The sequence below is a fragment of the Bubalus bubalis genome, chromosome 6 (genome assembly GCF_019923935.1).
Source record: "Bubalus bubalis isolate 160015118507 breed Murrah chromosome 6, NDDB_SH_1, whole genome shotgun sequence".
NCBI classification, from domain to species: domain Eukaryota; kingdom Metazoa; phylum Chordata; class Mammalia; order Artiodactyla; family Bovidae; genus Bubalus; species Bubalus bubalis.
The window spans coordinates 51,933,866-51,941,537 of record NC_059162.1 but is presented as its reverse complement, the minus strand read 5'-3'; positions in this window follow the sequence as shown (position 1 = coordinate 51,941,537).

Genomic DNA, 7,672 nt, shown 5'->3' with positions numbered 1-7,672 from the left:
TGATGTTGCCATTTCCTAATTTTGTCAAATTGTGTGTTTGAACTATCTTCCTTTCTTGAAAGGTGGGTATTATCACCCATGTACTAGATAAGTAATCAGAAGTAGTTAATGCTGTGTCAAATTACAGCAAGAGTTTCAACAAAGTAACCACAAAGGTCAGTGCTAAGGCAAGTATATAGTAAATAGTGACATTTTAGAGATCTGAAGTGAAAAGCCATGATCTTTGAAATGCAGTTTCAAGTTGGGTGAGAAAATTATTAAAGTGAAGTTCAGAGCAAAGTGACTGTGAAATAGTTCGTGCTTAATCTGACCTGCTAATTTTTTTTCCTCAATAGAAGAAAATGAACTAAAAGAATAGAATTTTCTGGATCTCTGCTTTGAGTACTTTAAAAAATTATCAGTGTATGTAAAAAAATTCAATAAGATGAGCATAAAAATTTATTTGGAGAGTGTGTACAAAACTTTTATAAGGCAAGAGAGATGACTACAAAATAGACATAAATGGTTTATTTAAAAAATTTTTTTCATCATGCCGGGGCTTATAGAATCTTAGTTCCCCGACCAAGGAAGTGCCAAGTCCTAGCCACTGGACCTCCAGGGGATACCCAAAATGTGAATGGCTTAGGATCCCCATGCACCATGAGCAAAATGCTCTTTTAAATTGAATGCATATGATGCTGTCCTATCCCTTAGGCAGATTCCATCTTGGACCCTATTGAAGCAGTTCTTTGAGGAAGGTAAGGATTTAGCACTAGAAAAGTAAATCCTATCTTATGAAGGGATATCAAGAATAAAATACCTCTAGAATCATCTCTAGTACTCGATTTAGAGAAGTCACTCTCTAGCAGGAACCAAGAAGATGAATCAAGGGATGGGCTTCTGACATCCTGAAATCAGAACAGTAACACTGTCAGCTGCAGGGGTGAGTGGCACACATCAGAAAGTGAAAGAGCCATCTGACAGTTCTTCCTGATCAGAACTTTTGCATACATTTCTTATCTATGTTCTATTCATGGTGTGTTTTTTATATATGTGCTTAATTATGTATTCACCCTTAGTATAAATTCCTTCTGTAACTTCTCTGAAGACTAGCATATGATCTAGAAATGACTCCAACTAGGACAAGACTAAGACAGTAAATCAGAAACAGATGTATGGCTCTGTAGCCTCACATTGTTATTTCAACTCTGTAAGCAAAAGATCAGGGGTCCGGGGAATCCAGCCACCTTCTTATTTCTCTAGACACTCATCTTACTGCTTTTTTACCCGATAGAAGTTTCTCTGTTTCTTCTGGCATGTTGCTGGTCTTCCTACACACTAATGTTCTGACTGAAATAAAAACCAGCCCCACTGTATGTATACATATATGAGTAATCTTTAGACAAGTATTAGCAATGCTCCTTTACACTTCTCCCCACGGTTAGTGAAATGAATGTCTGGTGTTCTGTGAGTGTGCAAGTCGTTTTAACTTTTTTTTTTAACTCCATAAATGGCCATATTAAATATGTACTCCCCTTAAAAAACTTAAAAAAAAACTCATTATTACTCTCTGTGTTAAATATCAGCATCTTTACATCTCTATATTGTGTATTATGAAGAAGCATCAGCAAGTGTTCAGTGAATGTTTGTTGACTGATTGCATTTAAGTGTTAGGGGCTTCCCTGGTGGCTCAGACGCAAGATTCTGCCTGCAACGCAGGATACCTGGGTTCAACCCCTGGGTCAGGATGAGGATCCCCTGGGTCAGGATGAGGATCCCCTGGAGAAGGGAATGGCTACACTCCAGAGTATTCCTGTCTGGAAAATTCCATGGAGAGAGGAACCTGACCCTGACCATAGCATCACAAAAAGTTGGACACGACTGAGGCATTTATTGAGCAAGTATTCAATGAATATTTGTTGAGTGAATACATTTAAGTTACATTTAATTAATTTACTTATGGAGGAAAGATATAAGCCAAAACCTCTCTTAATAAGGGTGCCTGTTTTCCTGTTTGGTACAATTTATTTTATAGGGAGTGACACCAAATTGTAAGAAAAATAAATGCTTCATCTCTCCTTGCATATGAAATTTAAATGAAGGCAAGATTTTAATGCCAGGCTTTAGGTTCAGAATAGCCCTTAAAGCGGTCTTTGGACTTCTAGTTGCCTTTCCCTCCTTTAGCCAGATATATCCACTGTTACTAGGCTCTCGGTAGTCCCATCCCATCCCATTTCAAATGATCATTTTTCTCAGTTCCCTATACTCAAATCATAGGAAGGTAGAGACTGTTTTATGTTCTCCCCAACCCACACATACATTTTGTATCAACACTTGAGACTTAAGTACTCAGTCAAAACTGGGGTTGACTAAGGACCTGACTGACACCAGGGGTTATTTCCAAACCCCAACAACATAATCTCAGCCCTTACATTCTTAAAAATCTACAGGATTATAATGTGTTCCTGTGGTCATCTGTCTTAAAATTTCCCAGCTTCTCACCCCCTTCCCATCCGTATCAGTTCTAATTTTTCTCCACTCCAATTCCCATTGCGCTGACCTCAGAGACAGAGAACAGCTGGTGGACATTCTGTTTGTAATAACCCTTAACATCCCTGTATAAGAGGCAAGTGAGCAAAAATTTTATAATTATTATAGTCATGGTTTTAGCGCCTACTGTGTGCCAAGTGCAACAACAAAATCAGTTTGTTTTTTAAGGACTTAAAAGCATGTGTAAATTCCTATGGGAAATCATTATATACATTATTATGCTTTGCTAACGCGATTCATCTTCATATATGCAGAACTCTATTCATCTTGGATTTTTCTGAGGCAGCTTCTATTTTACAAAAATGTCAGTGCTCATTGATGTGTTCTGAGAATTCCAACATTTTCTGTATCCAAATTGTACAGAATGTCTTTTTAACTAGAAGTAGTGTGAAATTGTTAGAAACGCATTCTAGTAATTTGCTTTGAAAATATGTCTGTTATATTCATAACATGTGGCATTTGAGGTTCTCTTCTTTGGGAACCAGCTGATGTATATATTACTGAGTAAAACGCAGAGTCTTTTAAGGCCATTTGAGCACCAAATGGGGCCTTAAGTATTTTCATTGAGGTCCTCACACTTAAAAGTATAGATGTAACAACTGGGGAACTAATGCCCCCATACTCACCCTTTGTCAATTAAAAATAAATCCTAGGGAATTCCCTGGCTGTCCAATGGTTAGGAAAGGGCATGGGTTCAATCCCTGGTTGGGGCACTAAGGTCCCACAAGCTGTGAGGCACAGCCAAATGAAAAAAACAAAACCGCTATGTCTGAGTATTCCTCCCCTGCAAACAGGTTCATCAGACTTAAGGACACAGTGGGGGAAGGAGAGAGTGGGATGAACTGAGAGAGCCGACATATATACATTACCATGTGTAAAATAGCTCTCTAACGGGAACCTGCTGCATGATGCAGGGAGCTCAAATCCAGTGCTCTGACAAACTAGAACGGTGGGATGGGGTGGGAGGTGGGAGAGAGGTTCAAGAGGGAGGGGACACGTGTATACCTGTGGCTGATTCATGCTGATGTATGGCAGAAACCAACACAACATTGTAAAGCACTTATCCTTCAATTAAAAACAAGTTAGCAAAAACAAACCCTGACTAGAGGCAGCTATAACAAAGGAGTCAGCCAAGTCCTTTGCCTTTACTGTGAGTCTTGGTTTCCTCAGCTGCAAAATGGGATTGATACGCCTATCTACTGTTTGGAGGAATAAGTGAGAGCATGAGCCCTTAGGTATAATCACACAGCACACAGTTGTTTTTTCAACCCCAATTTTCCCTTCATCTCCCCCATACAGGGGAGTAGGGCCTGAGAATGTTTGTATATATTTCTTCCTTAACCTTTTAATGTTTTTAAAGCACATAAGGGCTTTTATACCTTTGAGTGGAAAATTGCCCTAATCTGGGATGCTATGAGCCTGACCCTGAAGTAACATCACATTTATGTAGGGTGATGTTCTGTCTGTCCACCAGATGGCAGGATTTCCTCTGGCACGTTCTGTCAGCTGTCTAGACAAATTTGGACTGGTGGATCAGTAAGGCTACTAAAACAGGCAAGAAGGTACACAAAACTATTGGCCTTACACAGTCAAAACATAATGATCATCTATCACACACTTATCTTTCACAGCCACAAACTTCTCAAATGTTCCACCCTTCTCTCCTGGGCTTTTGCACATCCTGCTTCCTTTGCCTGGAACACTTTTCCACCAAACCCCAGCCACCATCACATGGATAATTCCTGTCCATCCTTCAGGACTCAGTTCAGACATCACCTCCAGGAAAGCTTTCTGGATCTTTCATCCTGCATTTAGTGCATGGTACCCTTCCCCAATTCCTAGATCCTGTCACCATTCAGTACCCTCCTCAAATGTTGCCTCCTCATACAGCCCTCCCAATTTACTTATTTATCATCTTGTCCTCTAGAATCTAGATTTGGGGACAAGTAGACACTCAGACCTCTATGCTAAGGAATGACTGTGCTCCCATAGAATGCTGTACCCTCTAGTACATGGCTTTTAAGAGCTTATATCATCAGTCTTACCTATATCACCTACTAGACTGTAAACTTCCTGATAACAGGAATCACATCAATCTTCTGCACCATCGAATCTTCAGTGCCTGCCATACAATCAGGTATCAGTAAATATCTTGAAAAATGAGCACGTATTTTGGGCTCCAAAATCACTGCAGATGGTGATTGTAGCCATGAAATTAAAAGACGCTTACTCCTTAGAAGGAAAGTTATGACCAACCTAGATAGCATATTCAAAAGCAGAGACGTTACTTTGCCAACAAAGGTCCGTCTAGTCAAGGCTGTGGTTTTTCCAGTGGTCATGTATGGACGTGAGAGTTGGACTGTGAAGAAAGCCGAACGCCGAAGAATTGATGCTTTTGAACTGGTGTTGGAGAAGACTCCTGAGAGTCCCTTGGACTGCAAGGAGATCCAACCAGTCCATTCTAAAGGAGATCAGTCCTGGGTGGTCATTGGAAGGACTGATGATGAAGCTGAAACTCCAATACTTCGGCCACCTCATGTGAAGAGTTGTCTCATTGTAAAAGACTCTGATGCTGGGAGGGATTGGGGGCAGGAGGAGAAGGGGACAACAGAGGATGAGATGGCTGGATGGCATCACTGACTTGATGGACATGGGTTTGGGTGAACTCTGGGAGTTGGTGAGGGACAGAGAGGCCTGGCGTGCTGCAATTCATGGGGTCACAAAGAGTCGGACATGACTGAGCGATTGAACTGAACTGAACTATATACTATACACATAGGCACACAGTATGACCACAGTGAAGCAAATGATTTTGTTCTCCTTTTTGAAGAACTCAGTGAAGCAGAGTAAGAGGATTGGAAGCAGGGGCCTCTACTGGGCCTTTTTCCCACCTCTATAGCAGCATCTGTACATTGAGTCAGCCAGGTGGGCTTTTGATAGCAGCTGCTCTAAATGGATAGATTTTATGTTGGTTTGAATTATTGAGTGGATTTAGAATTCATGTCAAACTTTGTAGGAAGTTGAACATGGTTTACAAAGCAAGAGTTTGGGAGGCTGCAGAAGATTTGAAGAGGTAGAAGAGATGTCTTTAAGCAGTCATTTGGTGACCAAACAGATATGATGATATAAAAATATGCAACAGGAGAAGTTAGATTTAGACAGTTAAAGAAAGGAGGCTGAGGTGTAGCATTCAGAAAAAGGCCCAGACTTGAGCACAAGAAGCATTTCTAAAGATGTGCTCTGGGTCTTGACCAGCACATGATGCACATGTCCATGTGTGCCAGAGGGTCTCAAGGTATAAGCAGCTTTAGCCAGAGTCAAGAAGGCCCTAAATCTTTCCTTAAAGGTCCCCATATGTTATTTTTAAGAGAATGACAAGATGATAAAGTAGGTTTACAAAAATGATAATTTTTAAGTATTTCATCTAACAAATTAACATCTTTAACATATATAAGTTACAATGTATGTTATATGTTAAGCCTCTTGAAATTGTTGATATTCAACCTTTTTTTTGTTGTTCTTGAAAAACAAAATATTTCATATAGTTCCATAAAACAACCTCATCTGGAGATAAATGTCAGAAGTCTAAATGTGAGGCTCTGCTCATCTCACGACTATAAGCAGTGCATTAAATTCACCCCTACCCACCCTGACTCCCGTTCAGTACCAACTGGAGTCTTAAGATTGAGGTGTCTCATCCATGCATGAGCGTGAACTCTCAACCTCCAAACAAAAGCGTTCTAAGCTTTCTGACCCAGGGCTGGAGGCTGATCACCTGGCTAAAAGAGAGCTGCATTCTAGGGATGAAACCCATGTATGCATTAAAGGGTAAGGAAATGCCTGCCACATCTTTGTAAGTCTTCAGGTACAAATGCGGGGGCATTCTCTGTCTCTAAGTAATTTGCCAGGTTTAAAAAAAAAAAAAAAGCAACAGTACCTGACACAAAGTGGGCCTACAGAAATATTAACTGACTGACTCATTTTCTCCCTCAACAGATGGCCTCCTGGCTCTCTCCTGCTAAAGGTGCGAATGATCGTTTCCTTAGTCTCCCCTGCTCCAATAGTGAAAAGTAATGACTACTGTATTTTCTTTCCCTTCCTGCCCTGTTTCCAGGCATATGCACTCTTTCTTTTTGTTGTTGTTTAGTTGGTAAGTCCTTTCCAACTCTTTGAGACCCTGTGGACTGACTATTGCCAGCAAGAATCCTCTGTCCATGGGATTCTCCAGGCAAGAATCCTGAGTGGTTTGCCATTTCCTTCTCCAGGGGACCTTCCCAACCTAGGCATAGAACTCAACGTCTCCTGCACCGCAGGGCATTCTTTACTGCTGAGCCACCAGGGAACACTGCTCCCTCCTGAATGTCCCAGATCTCGTGCTTCTTCAGCCTTCCCCTCCTTTGCATTCCCTCAAGCCCTGCCTCCTGTAACCATTGACTAAAGATAAGCCAAATGCTGCTGCTGCTGCTGCTGCTGCTAAGTTGCTTCTAGTCATGTCCAACTCTGTGCGACCCCAGAGACAGCAGCGCACCAGGCTCCCCGTCCCTGGGATTCTCCAGGCAAGAACACTGGAGTGGGTTGTCATTTCCTTCTCCAGTGCATGAAAGTGAAAAGTGAAAGTGAAGCCACTCAGTCATGTCTGACTCTTTGCGATCCCATGGACTGCAGCCTACCAGGCTCCTCCGTCCATGGGATTTTCCAGGCAAGAGTACTGGAGTGGGGTGCCACTGCCTTCTCCTAAGCCAAATGGCTGGCAGTAATTGAAGAAGCCCTGGCATTCCCAGCCCCCAGATCAGATCCTAGACTGATCTTTCCTGACCCCTGGAGGTAATGAGGTACACCTGGTGTTCTCAATAAAGAGGCTGCTTGCATAATCCTGACGGGACCAACATGTTTAAATTCTCATTTTCAGTACCATAAAGTGAGATGGATCCAAATATGTTGCAACAGCCCAGCCTTGAGCCTGTGGCTCTTGAGTTACGAAAAGTTTCGGAAACTCCTTGTATGGTGATGTTACCGGCAAAGGACTCTGTCCTTAACCCTAGATGCAAGAATTCCATGCAACTTTCTTCTTATCTGTGCCCATACATTTTCAGAAGTGTCTCCCTGAATATCTGAACTCCTCACCAGAGTCTAGGCATGACTC